Raw genomic sequence first — 21,872 nt, forward strand, 5'->3', positions numbered from 1 at the left:
TAACCTCTCTGTTATTATATATTCTGTCACTTTGTTTTTCTGTGCTATAGTTTGGATAATTCCAAATATTATTATTTGGATAATTTTGATCTATATAGTTCACTCATGCTATCTTCAGGTATGTCTAATCTATTCTTTAGCCCCCCATTGAGTATTTTTTATTTATTATGTTTCCACTCTAAAAGCTCTATTTCATTCTTTCTCAAACATCTTTTTTTTTAAATGTTTATTTATTTTTGAGAGAGAGAGAGAGAGAGAGAGAGAGAGTGTAAGCGGGGGGGGGGGGGGGTGGGGGGTGGAGGGCAGAGATAGAGGGAGACACAGAATCCCAAGCAGGCTCCAGGCTCTGAGCTGTCAGCACAGAGCCTGACATGGGGCCCGAACTTACAGACCACGAGATCATGACCTGAGCCTACTATGTCGGATGCTTCACCGACTGAGCCACCTAGGCGCCCCTCAAACATCTTGATTCATTTTAGAGTCTCCTAGTGCTTAGTCATAATTTAAATTTTTTTTCTGAAACTTACTTAACCATATAAATCATACTTAGGTATTTTCTCCATCTGCTAATTTCCATGATCTCATCCCTCTGTGAGTTTTATTCTTCTCCTTTCTCTACGTCTTCTCATTCATGGTTCCAGGCTTCTGTATGGAAAATGTTACGTTTATAACGAATATGTTATTTAGTGGATGATGCTATTGTTGCTTATCATAACTTTGAACTAAGGAAAAAGAAATCTGCCATTTAATTGCTTCTTTGGGAGTTTCAACATTTCTTCATCCTTTTCATCAAGGTGATGCTACGGTCTCATTCCTGGTCCACGTAGTTGGTCCAATATCGCCTTGCTGTCCTGGCCTCCTGCAAAGAAGAAAAGGGGAAAACTACATATAAACTCCAAAGGCCAAGTGCCACGGCCAAGTGCACCCACCGCCTCTTAGGACCCTAATTCTTGGCCATGTTTCTTATTCACCAAGGAGTTAGAAAACAATTTACCGCCCCCCCCAACCCCTGCTGTTATCCTGGGAATCTCCCTCTCTTCAGGCTGCTGACCCATCTAATTCTCAGCCTCGAAATCTCCATGACCTTTGCCCCTACTCCACAGAGGACACGTGCTTACTCTCTTACCTCTGGGCTTTGCCCAGAGCTGCTCAGACTCAGAGATCGTGCTGGGCATCCCGCTCTGACCGCAACCTCCCATCCTCCAGCGTCTCTGCTTTCCCTTCCACTGGAATCCTCCTTTGCTCGTCCGGGAACTGCGTCGCCTAACCCCCGGGGCAGAGAAGAGACACGAGCGAACCACAACGTGGTGAGTCTGAATTGCTTGTTCCAAAGTCAGAGGTACTGTGGCCATCCTAGATGGAGCAGGCTCATCCCTTGTGTGTTCTGGAAGGTTAATCCTAAAGGAAGAGACAGAGAGAGACAGAGAGAGAGAGAGACAGAGAGAGAGAGAGACTTGAAGACTATATTTAAATTTTTTCTACACATAAACTCTTAAAATGGTATTAACACCAATGTACAGTATTTTCTGCAAATGTACGATTTTTTCCACTTCGTTGAACTTCATAGCATTAAACATTTTTGGATCACACACCTCTTTTAAAATCTAATTTTTAAAGACAGCACCCTGTGAATCCTTTCTCCAAGAAAAATCACACATACATAATCATATAAAATATATTTTAAGTGCTTTTCACCCCCAAGCTTATGATTCTGACGTTAAACACCTCGATCTACTAGACATTTGCCAACAGATTTCTCCATTCAGTAGCTCTCTGAAGACTCACTTGTAAATTTTTTATTGTGTATCCATTCATACTTACAATATCTATGCCTCTTTTTCTTTTTTTTTAAGTTTTTTAACATTTATTTATTTATTTTTAATTTTTTTTAAAGTTTATTTATTTTTGAGACAGAGAGAAACAGAGCATGAACGGGGAAGGGGCAGAGAGAGAGGGAGACACAGAATCGGAAGCAGGCTCTAGGCTCTGAGCCATCAGCCCAGAGCCTGACGCGGGGCTCGAACTCATGGACCGCGAGATCGTGACCTGAGCTGAAGTTGGACTCTTAACCGACTGAGCCACCCAGGCGCCCCAACATTTATTTATTTTTGAGACAGAGAGAGACAGAGCACAAGCAAGGGAGGGACAGAGAGAGAGGGAGACACAAAACCTTAAGCAGGTTCCGGGCTCCGAGCCGTCAGCACAGAGCCGGATGTGGGGCTCAAACTCACAGACTGTGAGATCGTGACCCGAGCCGAAGTCGGACGTTCAACCGAGTCAGCCACCCAGGCACCCCGACCTCTTTTTCTGATATGCGAATCCGTAAGGCAGTTATATCTCAGGCTGGAAATTTTGAGCACTGGGGCACTCACGGAAATGTTTTCAAAATTCTGAAAATAAGGCGTGTAAATTTCGGATTCACATTTTATACTCCACAATTCTGCTTCGGAAGACGTTTTGAGAGCCACAGATCTCGGCTAAATAAAACCATGCCTGCTGCCAACAAGACAAAGTAAGCTTCACCAAAACCAGTTATCAGAGAAATGAAAACAAATCACTATTAAGGAGGGTTTGTGTGCGCGTATGCCTACGTGTGCGTGCAGTAAAGATCTCCGCTGCAGTCGCGTGAAAAGCCAAACAAACAAATGACTCAGGAAGCGCACACGTGGGCTGTATGTGTGGGCTTGAAACTAATATCCACAAAACATCTATAATCGAGTAGAATTTGAGGGCTACCCGGGAAACAGAGATCAGAGGACAGCCGGTACCCGATGATCCTGTCTCGTCTTCAGTTCCGGGTCTACACCCGAGTGCCCAGAGGAACACCACCTGTGACATTTTTTGGAGGCCGGAGGGCAGCGTTCGTTGGGTTAAGAGCAAATTCCGGCTCCTTACCAGCTCCCGACCTGCACGGAGCGTGCACCTGATTCCTCAGGCGTCACCGGCCTCTGGGCTAAGCTTCAGCTTTGTGGTGACAGTTACGCTCGAAAGTACAAGTTGCCTTGACGCAAATAGTAACTCTGTTCATTTCAGTCACGCTGGAAAGGACTCCGAAATGAAAAGCGGATGCTGACGGGGTACCCGGGTCGTAAGAGACCGATCCAGGCGCCTTAGGCCTTGCCACGCCACCTCGAGACCGACCATGGCTGAAAACAGCTGTCCCCCCAACGCAGCTGAACACAGTGAGAGGCCCGGCCGCAGCTGGGTGTCTCCCGGGAAGGAGGCAGGGGGCCCTCGCTGCTTCCGCTGGTGGACCTGGTCGCTGGGAGGGATGGGAGATGCCTGGCCAGGGGCGCCTGCTCCCGCCCGCACGAGGCGCTCTCGACGACCGCCACCTACATCGCCTGCACACACGGGACCTGGATTGTACAAAGAACTCAGCGCTCAAAGAGCTGGTAGCACGTCCCAGGGGTACGAAAAGTGCCTGACAGACGTCATTCAACTGAGTCCACGCAAGACCCTCGCGTGGGTATCTCCATACGCACCGCACAAAATGAGGAAACCCAGGCTGGGCCTGACAAAGACCTCGTGGGTAGAGGGGGTGGCCGGGAGTCGAATCAGGTCTGCCCTGCGACGCCTGGGGTGCCATCCGGCCTCGGAGCGAGAAGGGGGGCCGTAGACATAGGTGGAAAACTGAACCAGAGGGAGCTCGTGCATTCATTCATTCATTCATTCATTCAAGAAAAATTAACCGAGCTCCTGCTGCTTGCCAGCGACTGAACCAGAAGCAGGAGGCATGCAGGGAAGGCGGTAGGCCGGGTCCCCTCGCTGGGTTTCCAACAGGGGGGACCGTGGGGGAGGGGCAGGCAGGCAGGCAAAGAGCGGGTCTGTGGTGGGAGTGGAGGGAAATGCGGGGTACCCACCTTTTCTTGGGGGGCGTCCCGGAAGGCTTCCCGGAGAAAGTGGCCTCAGGCGGAGAGCCTGCCCCCTAAACCTGGCATCCTTCGCATTCGGTCGCTGTTATCCCTTCACGCTAAATTCTCAAAAACTGCACTTTGGGGTTTTTGCCCTATTTCTTCTCTCTGGCATTTTTTTTTTTTTTTTCCAGACTACTCACATGCCACACCGGGCTGGTTGGTGCCCTCTCGTCTTCCGATTGGGACCTTCTGTTTTAGCAGCTGGACTGTCGCATTTCAGGAAGCTGAGGGGAGGCTGTGCTGCGGGCCGCTGCCTAGGTGGGCACACGCTGCCCCCTGTCCTCCTCCCCCTGGGCCCGGGCCGCGCTGCACGCTGCCCGTGTCCACTTGAGAACACGCAGTCCCGCTTTAGGAAGCAAACATGACATTTAGGGTGTGAGTGTCAACTTTTAAAACAGAACTTGGTAAAGCTGGACCAGAAGGATCATTAAAGTGTGGGTTTATTTACTCCGATCTTAAAATCTTTCCTCGCATACCCTTTGATATTGTAGGAGATAGTTCCTTACGGCCAAGAAATAGCATTACGTCCCCTGGAAGCCCCGGCTCGTCTTGTCCGGTCACACCCCCTGCGTGCCAGCCTTGCTGGGCAGTGCCCTGGCGATGCAGGGAAGGGACAGGGAAGCCAGAACACGGACAGGCAAGTGCTGTTTACATCGCGTTTTGTCTTTGAGTCAGACTCAAGATTCTGTTTTTATCTCTGTAACCACCGTCACCAACCCCTCTGTCCTCTGGTCCCCACGTGAAACCCCGGGATGGAAGTGCAGTTTGGGAGGAGGGCAGGGCATGTGCCTCTTCACCCTTAGTTCTAAACGGCAGCCCCCGCTTACAGGCAGCCCTCTGGCATTGATCAGAGCTTTCACTGGAGATTTCTGCTCACCCCCGGCCGCCCCCGCCCTGCGGGCCCCTGGCCCACATCCCCCCAGCCCGAAGACAGAGCCTCGCTGTGCGGCCTCAGACCAGACGACACTGACCAGGTCTCCGGCTCTGCCCTCCGCGGCCACATCTGCGAACCAGCTGCCCCTCTCCAGGAGTCTGCTCACGGTAGCACCAAGCAGAGAAAAGCAAACAGAAGCAAAGCTGTCAGGATCAGCACTCCTTGAACACACAGTGCTGTTGTTAGAGCGGCCTCAACAGCTTTTCTTGCTGGGAGCCTGCGGCTCACAGGCATCTTGGAAGAAGCAACGGTCGGCCGGGCGCGGTGAGGGACGCATTCGGCGTGCCACGCGGGAGGCGACCGCGGACGGACGAGTGGTGCCGCCGGCCCCCTGGTGTAGCCCCTGAAACTGCATTTTCCTTTCGCTCACTCGGAGAATTAAACATAAAGTGGGTCTCGAGCCGGGAAGTGTGGGGCCAAAGAAGTGTCGGTGGCCCAAGGGGGTGGCTCCTGGATGGAGGGCGTCAGTCTCCGCTCAGCCGAGACCCTCGCAGCCGCTGAGCTGCGATATGTGACGAGAACCCCTCATCGCTCGGGGGGGGGACGAAGGGACGGTGGTCCTCGGGGAAGCTGGCCCCGGGGCCTAGAATGCAGTCGTCGCCCCCCCACCCCCCGCCCCGAGCTGCTGCCTCTCTCTCAGTGCTAATGGGACATGAACGTTTGTCACTGTGCTGTCCCCTCCCCTCCACGGCCTGCATCCTGCGCCCTGTGACCTTGGAGACGGAGGTGGGGAGACTGTGTCTCGTGGGGACTTCCCCTCAGGCCTCCACCAGCCCTGGGCGCTGTCCAGGTCAAGTTCCAGACCTCACAGCGACCACCGCCCGGCCCCAGGGGACTCCTTCCTTCCCGGTGCTCCTCCTGGTGAGGCCAGGTGAAGCAGGGCACAGGGTGAGCCCCACCCCAGGGCGAGCCCATAGCAAGGCCCCGGGGGGCCCCGGGCAGGGCTGGGGGCACCAGCGGGCGCAGGAGCAGGACGGGTGCCTCTCCCGCTGGGATGAGACAGGTGCCTGAAAGCCCCTCCTGCCATTTGTCCCTGTGCACACGACACAGCAAACACCAACGAAGAAACAAACACAGCCTTTCATCAGCTCCTGGGGAACAGCTGCTTGACACTTTGCTTTTCTTGGAAAAGGACCCGGGCCCGGCGACGGGAGGACACGCGGTGATTAGGAGCCGCGGCACCCGCCTCGGAGGCCCTGAGAGCTCCGAGAAAGCCGAAGAACGTAACTCGCCGAGGGACAAGTTCAGCCCCAGCTGAGGCAGGAGCTAGTGAGAGAGGTAGAGGAGTCCGGGAATGCCTCCTGGAGGAGGTGATGGATTAGCTGACAGGAGGGAAGAGGTAAAGGGAGACTGGAACCCAGTCTCAGAGAGGGAATTCGCCCGCGGAGGGAAAGGTGGCTCTCAAATACGGTAGCCAAGGTAGCGGGCAGAGTGTGTTTGGGTGGGCGCGGGTGCCCTCTGAAGGCACGTTTTGGGGCGAACGTGTCGTCGTTGACTCTGGTCTCGGGCCAAGCGGGGTGAAGCATCTTCCCGTCGCCTCCGCGGCTACCACTGCAGTTCCTTCCCGGCTGGAGCCCAAGGCCCGCCCCCCGACGGCCGTCTGGGGTCCCGGTGCACCCCCCTGCGTGGGGCCTCGGGGCTCGGGCGTCCTCCGGGGGTGTTTGGTCAACGCTGGGGGCGGCGGGGGTGCGGGGCGGGGGGATACTCAGCCAACCGGTCACTCTCCGTCGGGCCACGGAGCTAAAGCCTCGGAGCGCTGAGAAGGGCACCCGGCTCGGCCGAGGCCTCTGCCCGAGTGTCCACGGAGAAACCAACACGCCGCGTGAAACTCGGCTCTGAGCCCGGCGGCCCGGGCAGCAGCTTCGCGAAGACCTTGCTTTTCCCAGCTAGGTCGTCCCCAGGCGCTGCCTTGCTACGCAGCCTAAACCGCCACGCGTCTACGCGCACGAGATGAGCAAAGGTGCGGCAGGAAAACGAGGCCGACGGGATCTTGGAAGACGCCGTCTCCCCTCTCTTTAAACCTAAAGTTTGGCGGGTTTTCTCAGCCACAGAAGCACGTCTGCTAAGCGAGTCAATGACAGGTTGTAAAGTGGCCCGGTGAACCCAGGGAGCCCAGCTTCCCGTCATGTTTCAGACGGGACCCCCGGGTTGGCCCATATCCGTGTGTCAGAAGCACGGGTCAGCCCCGGAAGATGAGGCAACGGCCGTGTGTCATTCCGGGCCCCTTGGGTTTCTGTGATCACCCGAGTCGGTTTAACCCAAACAAAGAACGTGTTGAAGACATTCAGCCAATTTTTGATGAGGACAGGCGGCCCTGGCGGGGGGGGGGGGTCCCCAGAGCTCAGAGAGCGGCCGCAGGCAGGGCCAGGAGCTGCCACGGGGAACCTTCCGGACAGGAGCCCCATCTGCATTTCCGAGGCCAGACCACACCCTTCCTATATATTACCATTTCCCCAACTGTGTGAACTGATTAAAGGGGGTTGGAAAATTACTTACGCCCCTAAATCACAGCAACAAAGGCTGTGTTTCTCTCTTCAATCAAAACAGCCTGGTGGACCGATTCAAATGCTAATGGCCGGAGCTGAATTGGCCCCTAAAAGGGAGACGCTCTTGCCTGCAAACAACCAGAAACTCACTCCTTTGCTGCAAGAAATCTACAGGATTCTTCCAGTCGGGCGGGCGGGGCCGTCTGTTAAACCGCTTCGTGGGAAACATCCGTGGTGGCCTGGGGTGAGGCATGCTCAGCGTGTGGGGTTCTGCAGAAGAGAAGGGGCCTTCGCTTTGAAAGAGGCTCTGACTCCAAGAACGTGGTCTCTTCTGTCACCCCCATCCCTGTTCCCTGTCCCAGGAGACACTAGCTTGCCTCTGTTGCCGAGGGGCCTGGGAAAGCCCTCCGGGTTGGAACGCGGGGCAGATGATGGAGAGGTTTTAACAACTCCTCTCCTCTGTCTCTCTTTTGCCATTGTTCCAGTGCGCTTTCGTAACATTTGGTTTTGCGTTTGCCTCGTCCACCAATTATGCAGCCCTGCACGTTTTGGCCTTGCACCTACACTGTGCCCGGCGTGGGGCACACCGCTCACCAAGTGGCCCGCTCCCGGGTTCCCTGGGTGCCTTGTGAGGGTTAGCTCCGTTCTGCGGGCGTATGCGTGTCTGGGAGAGCAACACTGGTTTTCAGTTTGTGCCAATAAGATGCTTTCGCAATTTCCAGCCGCGATGGAATAATTATACAATCCTCAAGGGTAAGGATCCCCTCCCCCAGGGCTACTTCCTACGGTCCCCGAGGATCTCATAGAGCAGGGGTTACTCCGGTTACTGTTTAGATCTACACTCTGACAGCTTCTTTCTCGCCGATTGGCCTTTGTGACATCTTTTTTTTTAATGTTTATTTATTATTTTTTGAGAGACAGACAGAGACGACGTGAGCAGGGGAGGGGCGGAGAGAGAGAGGGAGACACAGAATCTGCAGCAGGCTCCAGGCTCCGAGCTGTCAGCGCAGAGCCCGACGCGGGGCGCGAACCCACGAACCGCGAGATGGTGACCTGAGCCGAAGTCGGACGCTCAACCGACTGAGCCCCCCAGGCGCCCCTGTGACCCTTCTTTTACTGGGGAACCGTGTGCTACCACTATGTAGAGTGACGATTCTCTCGTGGATCCGTGACAAGGCAGTGAATATGAGTTTGCAGAGCACTATTTAGAAAATCCACATACACCCACACATTCAGGAAGGAACTCACCTCCTGGAGAAGTCCATGTTGGCCAGAGAAGCAGAATACATGCGACGTGAGCGGCGAAGGTATGCTTTGCTTCGGGATTCCTTCTCCTCTGACTCACACACCGTCTTGTTCTGAAACAAACGTTTTATGCTTGTTTCTGTTCATGTCCTGCCTCCACCGCTGGAAATGAGAACCGCCGAGGACGGGTTCCTCTCTCTCCCTCTTTACGTCTCTAACGCACAGACCGATCTATCCCACACGGGCAGCACACTGGGCTGCTTCTCAAGACGAGCGAATCCAGCACAAATCCTTCCCGGTTTACACTTCTGCTTTCGGATGCGTGTCAAAATATTCTGGGCATGCTGCAAATACCTCGACTCCTTGGCCTCGGTCCTCCGGGATAAGTTAGTTCGTGAGAGCAGGCTACTTCTACCAAAAAGCAGGAGTCCGACAGACAGCGAGGTACCCAGGCTCAGGCTGGTAAAAAGCAAACGGACTGAAGCGTGTGGGGGGCTCAGTCGATTAAGTGTCTGGCTCTTGGTTTCAGCTCAGGCCATGATCTCACGGTTCCTGAGTTCCAGTCCCGCCTCGGGCTCCGCGCTGACAGTGTGGAGCCCGCTTGGGATTCCTTCTCTCTCCCTGTCTCTCCGCCCCGCCCCTGCTCACTTTCTGTCTCTCTCAGAATAAATAAACTTAAAAAAAAAAAAAAAGTGGATGATATTAACTGAAGCACAATTAAGGGTCTTATCAAGTATCGTATTTGAGATAATATTTAAAAAATCCAAACGTAGTCACATAAACTGCACCCCTCTAAGAAAACGAGGAGAAAAAAAGCCCATAGAAGTAGCTAGAAAGTTACATCCAACTGAATCCCAAATGAAAGAGTATTAATTAGGTCTGTGAAAATTTCAAAGAGATGGGAAAACAAGAAATAAGAACAAGTAGGAATATAAGGGGGGCCCGGAAGGACGCACAGCAGAGCATTTTCAAGCCCCAGTGGTCCTTGGTGCAGAAATTATTACACGTAAAGCAAAGCACACCCTCAGTCAATGCTCCAACGGAGACGCCTACGATCATGACCCGTCCTTGAACTTCACGTCCAGACAGAATCGGGTACCAGTAGGGACAGCAGGTTACCCCGTTCAGGACGTCCCAGACTTGTCTAATCACAGGAATCACAGGTAATCACAGGAATTACCCGAGGAGCTTGATAACAGCACAGATTCCTGGGTCCCAACACAGACCAACTAAATCCGAGTCTTCGGGGAAAGGCCTAGAACTGCACATTTTTACCAAGAGCCCCCGTGACCGTGATGACTCAGCACATTTGGGGAACCCTGGTACAGCCGAGTCCGGCTCAGGAAAACAAACCAGTCTTCTTGGACAGCCCCAAACATATGCCAACAACTTGCCACTGTATTCTTTGCTTCAAGAATCAACTATAGGGGCGCCTGGGTGGCTCAGTGGGTTAAGCGGCCGACTTCGGCTCAGGTCATGATCTCGCAGTCCATGAGTTTGAGCCCCGCGTCGGGCTCTGGGCTGACAGCTCAGAGCCTGGAGCCTGCTTCCGGTTCTGGGTCTCCCTCTCCCTCTGCCCCTCCCCCGCTCAAAAATAAATACTATGTGTTTTAAAAAAAACAATCCAATTTAAAGCTAGACTACATTACCAATAGGACACGTTTTGTTTTCTAAATTAAAGGCCCAAGTAAGCGTATGTGTGTGTTTCCAGTGTGGTTGTGCTGTCAGGGTCGTGGTGATAAACACATCCCTGGATTTCTAGATCATATATATTCACAGAATGTTAGAGGCAGGATGGGCCGCCAAGAACATCATCCCGTCAGGGTCCCTCATCCGACAGACAACAGGTGCACCTCCGTGAGCCGTGTAAGTTTGTGCGTCTGTGCGCGTGTGAGCGCATATTACAGGTGTGTGTCTTTACCCCTTCCTGAGCTTGGGAGCATTCTGCAGCCGACACCCTTAACCCATAGCCTGTACGTATTAAACAGAGTCCAATTCTAGCTCATAATCCATGATGGGCCGTCCTTGGGGGAAAGTTTGTTCATTTCGTTTCATGAATTTCAAGAAGTCACATGCACCTTAAGAAGGCCGACTGTTTCTCAGGTTATACTGATGTAATCTTGACATGCTTTAGAAAACTAAGCCCAGCTATCTGGCTTTGTGCTTGGTAAAGAGAAGTCTGGCCTCAGTCAGTGGAGACACGGGTGAGACGGTCACCTTTAGCCAACACTCAGCTGGGCTCTGTCACTATTCTCAGGATAAAGAAAGCATCTGTCTGGAAAAAAAGAAAAAAAAAGAAAAAACAAGAAGAAAAAGCATTTGTCTGAATCCTTTCATTTTTTCTTGTCTACTATGGATTCTTCTAGATTCCACATTGAACCCCCAGCGCCTTGGGCCTTCTCTCGGGTACAGACAGCCCGACTGGACGGGGGGCCGGGGCGGAAAGAGGTGAGAGAGACAAGCAAAGGTGTCCGGGAGTAGCTCACCTGGTCCTGGCCTCGGGCCAGCCTTTCTGCCACATCCTGCTTTATCCTGGATTTATCCCACTTTACCCTGGATTCCACCAGCCGAGGAAGAAGGTCCTGAGAGGGAACAGGAGACAGGCTTTTACACACACCCTTCGGTGCCGCAGATCGGTGATGCCCTCAGCCACGCGGAGGCCTTCCGATTTCCGCCACAACTTAAAAACTGGGAAACTTGCCTCACATCTGCACCCTGACGGGGGCCAGGTCCTCCCTGGAACGTAAGGCCAAGATTGCAAATGGGGCGCGGGGTTGTTGCCACACCCACGTTTCGGTGACCCCTGTCGCCCCTACATGCTGCCCCCCACCATTCAGGCCCTCTGGTTGGACAGCACCGGCACTGGCCTCACTGTGCCTTACGCACGATGCCAGCCGCCCGGTTACACGTCAGTATCGTGTGTCGTATCAGACGCACAAGAGCACGTACTGGTTCCTCCTCGCTGGCTCGCAGGCTTTGGGGATGCCGGTCCCTAGTCTTCCTTCGGGTTTGTCTATTTCTTTCTCTCGAATCATCTCCAGGGGAAAACCAGGCAAAATCTGTGTGGCGGGTCCCCGTCTCCCCCTGCCCTCCGCTCGGCCTTGCAGTTGACTGTGCAGGGGGGCGGGGGCGTGTGCATCCGGAACTCGGTCTTTCCGGGTTGAAATGCAGCTCCGGGCCTTCTGTCCTGTCACTCTGGGGGATGACCGACTCACGCCCCGTGCATCTCGCCGGCCCGGCAAAGGCCACGGCACCCCGCCAAGCTGCGCGGTGGGTGACATGTTGGCACCTAGGGACGTTTAATACACGCTGGCTGATAAGGGTAATTGGCCGTTTCCGCCTTTCAGCTCCCGGGGACCTTTCGCCACGAGGCTGGCGGTCTGATCTGGCCCCTTCTTGCCTCCAGGTCCTTCTTCCAGCTTCCCGTGACCACACGTCACCCCGGCCTGCGCGCACCGGGCTTGCCCTGTGCGGGGTCCCCGGCCTGGCACTCTTTCATCTGATGCCGCCGCGCTGGCTTCTCCGGGCCACTTGTTCTCGCCCGTGGTGTCATCTCTGCGGACGTAAGCCACCCAGTGAGAGCAGGTAAGAAAAACGGGGTGGAACGCTCACCACGGAATTTGGCGCAACCGCTGGAAGCATGAGATTGGATGCAGACGTCATTTAAACAACAAGGCTCAAAATGGAGTCGCTTACGCCAAGCCCGGCATCACCAAACTGAGACTTCGGCGTGGTTTCCGCTTTCCGGGAAACGGAGACTTCAGCCCGCCCGTGAGGAATCGCCTGACCAGCTCTAACTACCATTAGGTACTTGCGAGACATCTGCCGTCCCCGAGGGAAAGTGTGCTTTTTTGACTCCTATCAGGTTCTTGTCCCCACTCTCTTCTGCCCGTGAGCCTTCCGTTTTGTCCAGCTCCTCAGAGCTCCTCTCTGCCTGCTCGATGGGGCGCTGCCCGATTCATGAATCGCCAAATAAAGCCAATGGGACCTTGAAAAGGTACCCCGTTGAATTGTGTTAACAACATAGAATGTGGGTGCAGAAGCGTGCACTCGGCCACACCCCCAAACACCCCCGGAAGGGCGGCTGGGGGCGGGGCGGGGCTGGGGTGGGGGGAGGGGGCCACACATACCAAGCGAGACAGGGACAACGCAGCCCCAATGCCGGCCATCGCTCCACCCAGCCCACACCCTCCAAACAGTATACGTCACTCCCATACTTAGAGCACAACAGGATCTTTATGCGAACATAAAGAATTTCCTGTACTTTTATTCCTCAGTATACTGGAGCCTACTTATTTATACATTAATGTTTTATAGCAAAGGCCAGTTCGGAGCAAAAAGGAGGTCAACGTCATGACACGTGTGGCGTGAAAGTCAAGGCGCGTTGGCCTATTACGTAACAAAGCAATTCGACACGTCCGATTCTCTTGTTTCCTAAGTCCTTACCATAAAAAAGCGAGAGTTTTGGACAAATTCCGGAACTGGAAGGTCTCAGAAATAGCATTTCAGAGGAGAAATCCACTTTTAGTGACAAGTGAGACGAAATGTGGCAAGAGAACATCACACGCAGCCAGGGTGAAGTCTTCGGTAAGGTAAGCCCCACTCCGAGACTGAAATGAAGAATGATTTTCGGGGCTTAAAAAAAGACAGAAAAATCCAGGGGGCCCATGAGATTTTAAAGCCTTTTATGGAGAATAATTGGCCTCGTTCATTCACCCGATGGTGACACAGGACAGCTGAAGGTTTCAAATACAGAAATGGTGGGGGACGCCTAAGTTCACAATATCACCGCACCTGTCGCTCGCCTAGGGCAGGCCCGCTGCGGGATTATTTACAATGGGACTCGAGGAGCCTACGGGAAACAAACCGAGCAAAGCACATGAGCAAAGTAAATGAAACAAGAATAAACATAAACAAGGTCACTCTGGCAAAGCCCCGCCCCCTCAGCACCGGCCACCTGCAGCAGCGTCGCTGAGTGCTCGGTACCCGTCGTAGGCTTTCGATGCCCATTTCCCAGTGATCAGCGCAAAGCCACCGCCAGGCCCAGCAAGTGGCAGGGGCTCTCCCGAGGTGGCCAACCCTGCTGGCTAAGGACCCAACGCCTGTCTTCCTTAACTAACAGGGCCCCAGCCGCGCTGTGGGGGGGCGAGGCGCCCAGCTGAAGAAACTGTGTTTTCCGGCCCCCTTGTGAGTTCCAATGGCAATGTGACGGAGCTCGGGACAACGATATGTAAGGGAACTTTTGGGTGAAGCTTCCAAAAAGCCCCACTGATGTCAGCGGGAAGCAGGCTCGCCCCCCACGGCACCAGGGACTCAGCCACTTCAAGAGCAACATTTCCTTGACATCATATGTTTCACTAAAAATTCTTGCAAATTGTTCTTTTACTCTACGTTTCACATGTTTGCTTCAACCTCAGAATAATGTGCTTTTGTCCACATTTCCAGGGCAGCTGATGCCCTGGAAATGCACATTGTCACTTACGGGGGTTCCCTTGTCCCTCAGCAAGGGGGAGAGGGGTGAGTGAGAAAGCAAAGGCCTGTCTAGGCGTCCTAACGTGCAGTTCTGGGTTTGAGCTCAGCCACCCCCCCGGTGTGGATGCCGTCCTCTTGTTTGCCAAAGTGACTCGATCCTAGAGACATTTCTTTTTAAGAGGATCCCCATTGGGTGATAAGCCACTGTCACTGATGGTCACATAATCTCTCCATTTGTGGGAGTGTTTGATCTTTGGATGGCTTGATCGGTAGAGATGTCGCCGTTGGCGACGATCAGTGATTAAATCTACGTTGGGAAAGTTTCCCTGGAAGACGTTTGTTTACTTAGTTGGAGTTGCAATGCCTTACCGGACGCACCCCTTCTCTGCTTGCGCGCCTCCTTTTCATTCACCAATTCCTCTTCCTTGTCTTCCTCGTCTTCCCCTTCCCCTCTTCACGCCCCCTCCTGTCCTCTTCTCCTCCTCCTTCATCAATACCCAGCCCGTGGATCCCCGCGTGAACCAAGGAGGGTGCTGAGGAGGAGTCTTTTCTTCCTCAGCCTTCTGCGGTTCTCTGCTGGATGTTCGCCACTTCGGACGGAAGCCTCAAGTTGCTGGCGAGCTGCCATGCGATGGCCTCGGCTCAGTTTGGGAATTACGGTGAAGATTTTGCATGTTCTCATGCTCTACATGCTTAAGTAGGGTTTTTGAAAGTTTGACGTAATGCTTCTTAAATCATAAAGCTGAGCGTGGGCTCCAAGCAATTCATGTCAGCTACACTGTCCCCGACTATGTCCCATTCTCATGTAAAAGGTCACACCTGCAGCAAAGGTCTTCACGTATTTTATTTCCTCCTTTTATTCTAGAAGCGTTTGTATCTCAGAGTTGGTTAACGTTCTCAAACACTTCTGGTCGTGATCTTCAGTCACTTATGACCTTCCCGTTTGTTGCAGGGTTTCATTTTCTCACCCCGTTGTGGAATTTTGGCTGTGCTGACGTCGTCCGCCGAATCGGTCATGTCCGTTCCCAAGCGCCTGTCCGGGTTTTCAGGTGTTTTACACAACCACCCACCGTAATCTGAGACATCTGACTTGCCTCGTCTGCTCCTGGGTCTAGTCGATAGCCTTCCGATCTTTGGGGGCACAAAGTTTATTTACCTCCAGTCTCCGTCTCAAACTGCGTATCTGTGATTCACAACAAGCTCGTCAATGGTTCATGACGAGCACACTTTTCCCACAGCTTCTGCCACCTTAAACAATATCACCAAATCTTCCGGGGGAATCGACGGAAACACCAAATTCTGTTGAGCTGCTTTCTGTACTTGGAGACACCTACCGACTATTGGCCAGTTGGAGTTAGTAGTGTGATTTTGTTTTCAATCTGTCTTTATTGCTAACACTATATACTGAAGAAAAAAAATAGACCTCATCCTACTTTTAATATCTTGGACGATATAATACCCCCAGGTCAAGTTGCGGGGAGGGGAGGGGTTGTCTTTTTAACTCTGAAATGTTTTGACTGTTTATTTGGAAAAATGTTTTAAACTTACACGTAAGTTACAGGAATAGTATAATGAGCTCCTATATGTCCTTCGGTCAGATGTATCCATTGTAAACATTTTTTTCGCATTGTGCGTCACATGAAATACATGTTTCGGGTCTCTCTCTCTCTCCTTTTATATGTGGGTTTTCATATACATGCCTATATATGATACCTACCTTACATATACATACATTGTAGATATAATTATATTATTAGTATTATTACTTCATCATCTGAGAGAAAGTTACAGACATAATGACCCTTTACCCCTAAATAGTTCATCGTATGCTTCCCAATAAAAAGGTCATGCTTTCATACAACCTTAGCAAACTGACCAAATTTAGGAATTGAGTATTGCTGTAATGCTGTCGTCTCATGTACAACTCGATTCAAATTTCACCAGTGGCTCCGATACACCGGTGAAGATAACGTGTTAAGGTTACATTGAGATCCAGCCGACTAAGAGAAGCGGACGTTAACTCTGAGAATGCGTCTACATCAGAAAGGTGCAACATGCCTGTTCCTAGGATGACAATCAGACTCAACCAAAAGGAATTACTTAAGTATTCCAACAGCGACTGGGGCGCTCACTTCAGCCACGCACAGGGAAAACGAAACCACACAGAGATCCACCTGCCTGCGCGAGGATGGCCCGTGAGTTCTCGAGGCGCTCGATATTGTTTGCAGAAAGGGAAAAAGGCGGCGAGTGTTATGAACCAAATCGTGTTCCCCCCAATCCACATATCGAAGTCCCAGCCCTCAATGTGACATATTTGGAGACAGCGTCTTTTGGAAAGTAATTAAGGTTACATGAGGTTTCCTCGCACAGAGGAAAGGCCAAGTGAGGAGGCAGGGAGAAGGCGGCCGTCTGCAGGGCGGGAGGAGAGCCTCGCTGGGAAGCCGCCCTCCTGGCACCTTGATGTTGTGCTCACAGCCTCTTGTACCCTGAGAAAGAAATTCCTGCGGTTTAATCCCTCCCGTCTGCGGTATTTTGTTATGGGGGCCCTAGCAGACTGATGCATTGGGGGAAAATAGGGGGGAAATAATAGAGTACCATTCTATGAGTTTCTTAAATCAGACTTCATGGTTGAAACAAATCTTTTAACACTACCTGACGCAGCGCTCAGTGTACGTAGAGGAAATCCAATCTTTTTAAAAAGTGGAAAGAATAAAAGGACCTAAATGGAAGGAAACATTCGATGCTTCGCTCGAAATGTTAAGTCTTTGATATGAGGAGTGTGGGATAAGTCACTTATAGACTGTAATATCTACAACAACCACACACAACACAGTACAGAGCAGGGCACCTGCAGGGCTCCGTTGGTTAAGTTTCCGATTTGACTGCAGCTCAGGTCATGATCTCACAGTTCTTGAGTGCGAGCCCCACGTCAGGCTCTGCGCTGACAGTTTGGAGCCTGCTTGGGATTCTCTCTCTCCCTCTCACTCGGCCTCTCTCTCTCTCTCAAAATAAACTTAAAAAAAGAAAGAAAAGTCAAAAGACCCCGAATAGCCATCACAGTAGCACAAGAGAAGAACAAAGTCAGAGGGTGAAAACTATGCAACTTGAAGATTTAGTAAGGCTACAAAAATCATGATGGTGTGTTCTTGGTGAACAAATAGACAAACACACCAATGGGACAGAATAAACACAGACTTACACAAACACATCAACTGATCTTTGACGAAGGAGTGAAGGCTATTCAACAGAGAGAGGATAGTCTTCTCAAGAAATGGAACAACCAAGGGGCACCTGGGCGGGGGGGCTCAGTTGGTTAAGCGTCTGAATGCGACTCAGGTCATGATCTCGCAGTTCATGGGTTCCAGCCCCGCATCGGGCTCTGTGCTGACAGAACCTAGAGCTTGCTTCAGATTCTGTTTCCCTCTCTCTCTCTGCCCCTCCCCCACTTGTGCTCGAGCACTCTCTCTCTCTCTCTCTCTCTCTCTCAAGAATAAATAAACTTAAAAAAAAGGAAAAAGAAATAGAACAATCGAACATCCATGTGAAAGCAAAAAGAATCTCGATACAGAGCTCAGACCCAAGCTCGGAATGGATCATGGACCCACAAGGAGAGTGAAAGCCTCGAAACCCCTAGGAGATCCCACAGGAGAAACCTAGGTGACCGTGGTTGGTGATAAGTTTTTCAGATTCTACGCTAAAGGCGGCACAATCCATGAAAAACGACGCTAAGCTGGATTTCGGTGAAATTCAAACCTCTGCTCTATGAAAGACAGTAGCCGACTGAAGAGACAAACAGAAACAGGGAGGAAATGTGTGCAAAAATGTACCTGAGGACTTGCCTTGAAAAGACACACAGAACTCTTAAAACTTAACAAGAAAACAATGCAATTAAAAATGGGCCAGGGGCGCCTGGGAGGCTCAGTTGAGCGTCTGATCTCATCTCGGGTCACGATCTCACGGTTTGCGAGTTCGAGCCCCACCTCGGGCTCTGTGCTGACAGATCGGAGCCTGCTTGGGATTCTCTCTCTCTCTCTCCCTCTCCCTCTGTCCCTCCCCCCACTACTCTCTCAAAAATAAATAAATAAACTTAAAAAAAAAAAAGATAAAAAAATGCGCCAAAGATCTTCACAGGCACCTGACCCAAGAAAACAAACCCACGGCAGATAATCAATCACATGAACACATGATCAGGTCATGTCTTCAGGGAAATGCAAATTGATTAGCACCACCCACCTGTTAGAAAGGCCAAAATGGCCAAAATCTGCAACACTGACACCCAATGCCGGCAGGGCTGTGGTGCGGCGGGAACTGTCACTGCTGGTGGGCGTGCACAATCGTGCGGCCACGCGGAAGACAGACGGGCAGTTTCTTACACGACTACGCATGCTCTTACCATAAGATTTGGCTTTTGGGCCCCTTGGTATTTACCCAAAGGGGCTGTAGCTTCTGTCCCCGTGAAAAGCGGCACACAGATGTTTATAGCAGCTTTATTTCTAATTGCCCAAACTAGGAAGTAAGCAAAATGTTCTTCAGTAAGTAAAGGAATACATAAACCGTGGCGCCGCCCCACAATAGCATATTGTTCAGCGCTCAAAAGAAATGATCAAGCCATGGAAAGACACGAAGGAGCCTTAAATGGTATCACTGAGGGAAAGAAACCAATCTGAAAAGGCTGTGCCTTGCATGACGCCGGCGACACGCCATTCTGGAAAAGGCTAAACTGCGGAGACGGTGACATGATCCCTGTGTGCCAGGCACTGAGGGCGGGAGGGGTGAACAGTCAGAGCACAGAGGATTTTTAGGGCAGGGAAAGTGCGTGATATTCAAACGGTGGACACGTGCCGTGGCACGTGTGTCGAAGCCCGTAGGATGTGTAACACCAAGAGTGAACCCTAAAGTCCGCTGTGGACTACAGCTAATAATGACAAATTGGGGAAGCCTGGGTGGCTCAGTCGGTGGAGCGTCCGACTTTGGCTCAGGTCATGATCTCGTGGCTCGCGGGTTCGAGGCCCGCGTCGGGCTCTGTGCTGACAGCTGGGAGCCCGGAGCCTGCTGCGGATTCTGTGTCTCTCCCTCTCTCTGCCCCTAACCCACTCGCATTCTGATCTCTGTCTCTCTCAAAAATAAAGTAAACATAAAAAAAAAAATTAAAACAAATCAATCACAAATTGATCATTCTGTCTTTACCTTGAAGGATGTGGATTAAGTTTTTCTTTTTAACCCTCTGCAATGTACCAGTCATTCGTCACACAGAAAACGCCGGCAAATTTAGGTCACCGTCTCTGCATAGAATAAAGGCGTGTGATTCACCTGTCACTGAAATCTTCCAAGTACCCCTTGTAGACGTGACCAGTAGCCTCTGCGCGGCACGAGATGCCGTGACCACAGCCCGTGTCATGGCACATGCCATTCTGACAATCCTGACATATTTTGGTTTACTTTTTTAAATTTACGTAAAAAAAAATTTTTTTTAATGTTTTTATTTTTGAGAGAGACAGAGACGCAGGGGGAGCTGGGGAGGGGCAGAGAGAGAGAGGGAGACGCAGAAAGTGAAGCAGGCTCCAGGCTCTGGGCTGTCAGCACAGAGCCCGACGCGGGGCTCGGACTTGTGAATCACAAGATCATGACTGGAGCTGAAGTCAGAAGCTCAACCGACCGGGCCACCCAGGTGCACCCACCCCATCCTTCCCTTTAAATGTCTTGCTAAGTCACCAAGGTTTTGTGGGGTCACTCGCCAGTCTCCCCAAGCACGGTGTGCACCCGGGGGATTTTGCCCCCGTGGGAGATCAGGATATGAATCTACATTTTCAACAGGGCTTTTGTCATTTTTTTCCTGACTTAGCCTCTGATTCGATTGTCGTGCCCAGTCCCCGGCTTCATAAAACTGACCAAGGTTTCAGCCTAGGCCCCAAAGGCTTTCTTTTTGCCATTTCCTGTGGTTTCCCGCTGCCTTGGGTGGGGGGCGGCACTGAGGGGTGTGGAAGAGGCATAATCTGTATGCTCGCTTACCCAACCGTGAAAGCCACAGCGTGTCCCAAAGAGCTGCAGTGAGTGACGGCAGCACGGCTGTCCCACCGGGTGGCCTCAGCATGATGTCACATACATTTCATTGCCGAACCCCCCAAGTACCCCTTTTGTTCTGGAAAGCGTGTGCGCTCCAGGCCCCACGAATCCCGGCCCCGCCACGGCGCCCTGTGACTGATGACACAGGACAGGCCCCCAGCCTCTGCCGGTAGGTTAAATATCAGCGACACTTCATACCTTTTTTTTTTTTATTTTTAGAAAAAAAAAAAAAACCCGTGAATAGAAGATTTCCCCCCCAAATGGGTAACGGAGAGCACCCTACTTTGGAGAACACTGACTCCCACACTTGAATCTCAAGCTTTTGTCCCCTTTCAAGGGGAGGGCGTCCTTGCCACAACAGCAATCCCCGTGGCGGGGTGGCCGGCCCTCTGTGCACCAGGCCACGGGGTACAGATTCCCAAGCTCCCGCGTGCAAAGTGCCATGGGACAGACATGTGCCCCTCCACCCAGAGTTTCTGTTCCCACCACGTTTTGAGGGGATACGTGGAAATCTAAGCTTCCGCCGCCGTGGAGGGGTCTGCAAGCAGGGGGGGTGGGGGGGGGAGGGCCCGGGTGAGTGCCAGTGCTGGGAGAGCAGAGGGGAGTGGCTGCGGGGCAGCAGGGGGGCCGGAGGCGGTCAGGTACCTGGGAAGCCCTGTGGGGAGGGGGGACTTAGACCCTCAAGTGGTCCCATCAGGAAGATTCCTCTGCCGTGCCGTGGGAGGGGTGTCGGAGGAAAGCGGGCGGGGGGGGGGGGGTGGTTCTCGAAGCCCCCCCCCCTGCAATGAGACTCGATGGGCTGAGCAGCCCCCATAAAGAGGAGTGTAGACGCGCCCCACCCCCACCCTGGGCCCTTTACCGAAAAAGCCTGCAGACCCCTGGAACATACGAAGAAGTCCCAAACCTTGTACTAACCGGGGATTCCGACGAACCCCTGAGTCACTAAGGCTTTTTCTTTCCCCCATAAAGTGTTTCTTTTTCCTTAGAATGGATACAGCTGATGTAAATATGACCAAGTGCCTGCGCCTTTCAAGTTGGTCTCCTTAATCTGGCCGGGCAGATAAATGGCGTGGAGGCCGGGAGCGGCGGGGTGGGCGGCAATCCCGAGGGCTTCCTGTAGCTGCAGCATTAACATACCTGCTCCCGGATCAAAGCCGGCCTCACCTTCCCTGCCAGAGCTCAACGGGGGAGAAAGAAGTCTAATATAATTACAAATAAGCCGCAATTTGGTATGATCCGAAACTGTGACAGTTTGTTACCAAGGATTAAGGTTGAGGGACGGCAGTTGACTCAGGACCAGTTGAGAACACTCCCGAAACTTGAAGCTTTTCTGTAGAGCATTCGCTCAGTGACAGGGTTCCTTGGCCGTGGGGCCCACCGTCCCCCAGGGGAGACAGATGGTAACCAGGTAACCACAGAACCCCGCCTACAGCTGAGTGAGTGTCCCTGAGGAAGGAGACCCCCAGGCCTGAGAACCCAGTGTGTTGGAGGAAGAGAATCCCCGCCCCCCCAGGAGTGAGGCTGGGCCAGCAGGGGGCCGGAGGGAAGTTTGGGCACCAGACTCCCTGTGAAGAAGCACTCTGTCCGCCCCCCACCAGCCACCACCACCACAAGCACCCAGAGGCCAGGGAGATGAGAGCTGAGGACAGAGCAGGACGGATGACTTTATCTTAAGAGCGGAGGGGAGGGGGGAGGAGACACAGATGTTTAGAAGGGGAGGCTGGTATCCCTAGATGTGTTTTAAAATCACTATCC

General features: G+C 52.3%; 1 long non-coding RNA gene across 1 annotated transcript; it reads right to left on the bottom strand.

Annotated features, from left to right (window-relative positions):
- Window positions 1-757: 757 nt before the first annotated feature.
- On the bottom strand, window positions 758-21,471 carry LOC125166711 (uncharacterized). The gene is made up of 3 exons (XR_007152507.1): window positions 21,377-21,471; window positions 1,127-1,398; window positions 758-859 (listed from the first exon to the last, which is right to left on the bottom strand). It is a non-coding gene; the product is annotated as an uncharacterized LOC125166711 (long non-coding RNA).
- Window positions 21,472-21,872: the final 401 nt, after the last annotated feature.

Source organism: Prionailurus viverrinus, chromosome B2 (assembly GCF_022837055.1).
Source record: "Prionailurus viverrinus isolate Anna chromosome B2, UM_Priviv_1.0, whole genome shotgun sequence".
NCBI classification, from domain to species: Eukaryota; Metazoa; Chordata; class Mammalia; order Carnivora; family Felidae; genus Prionailurus; species Prionailurus viverrinus.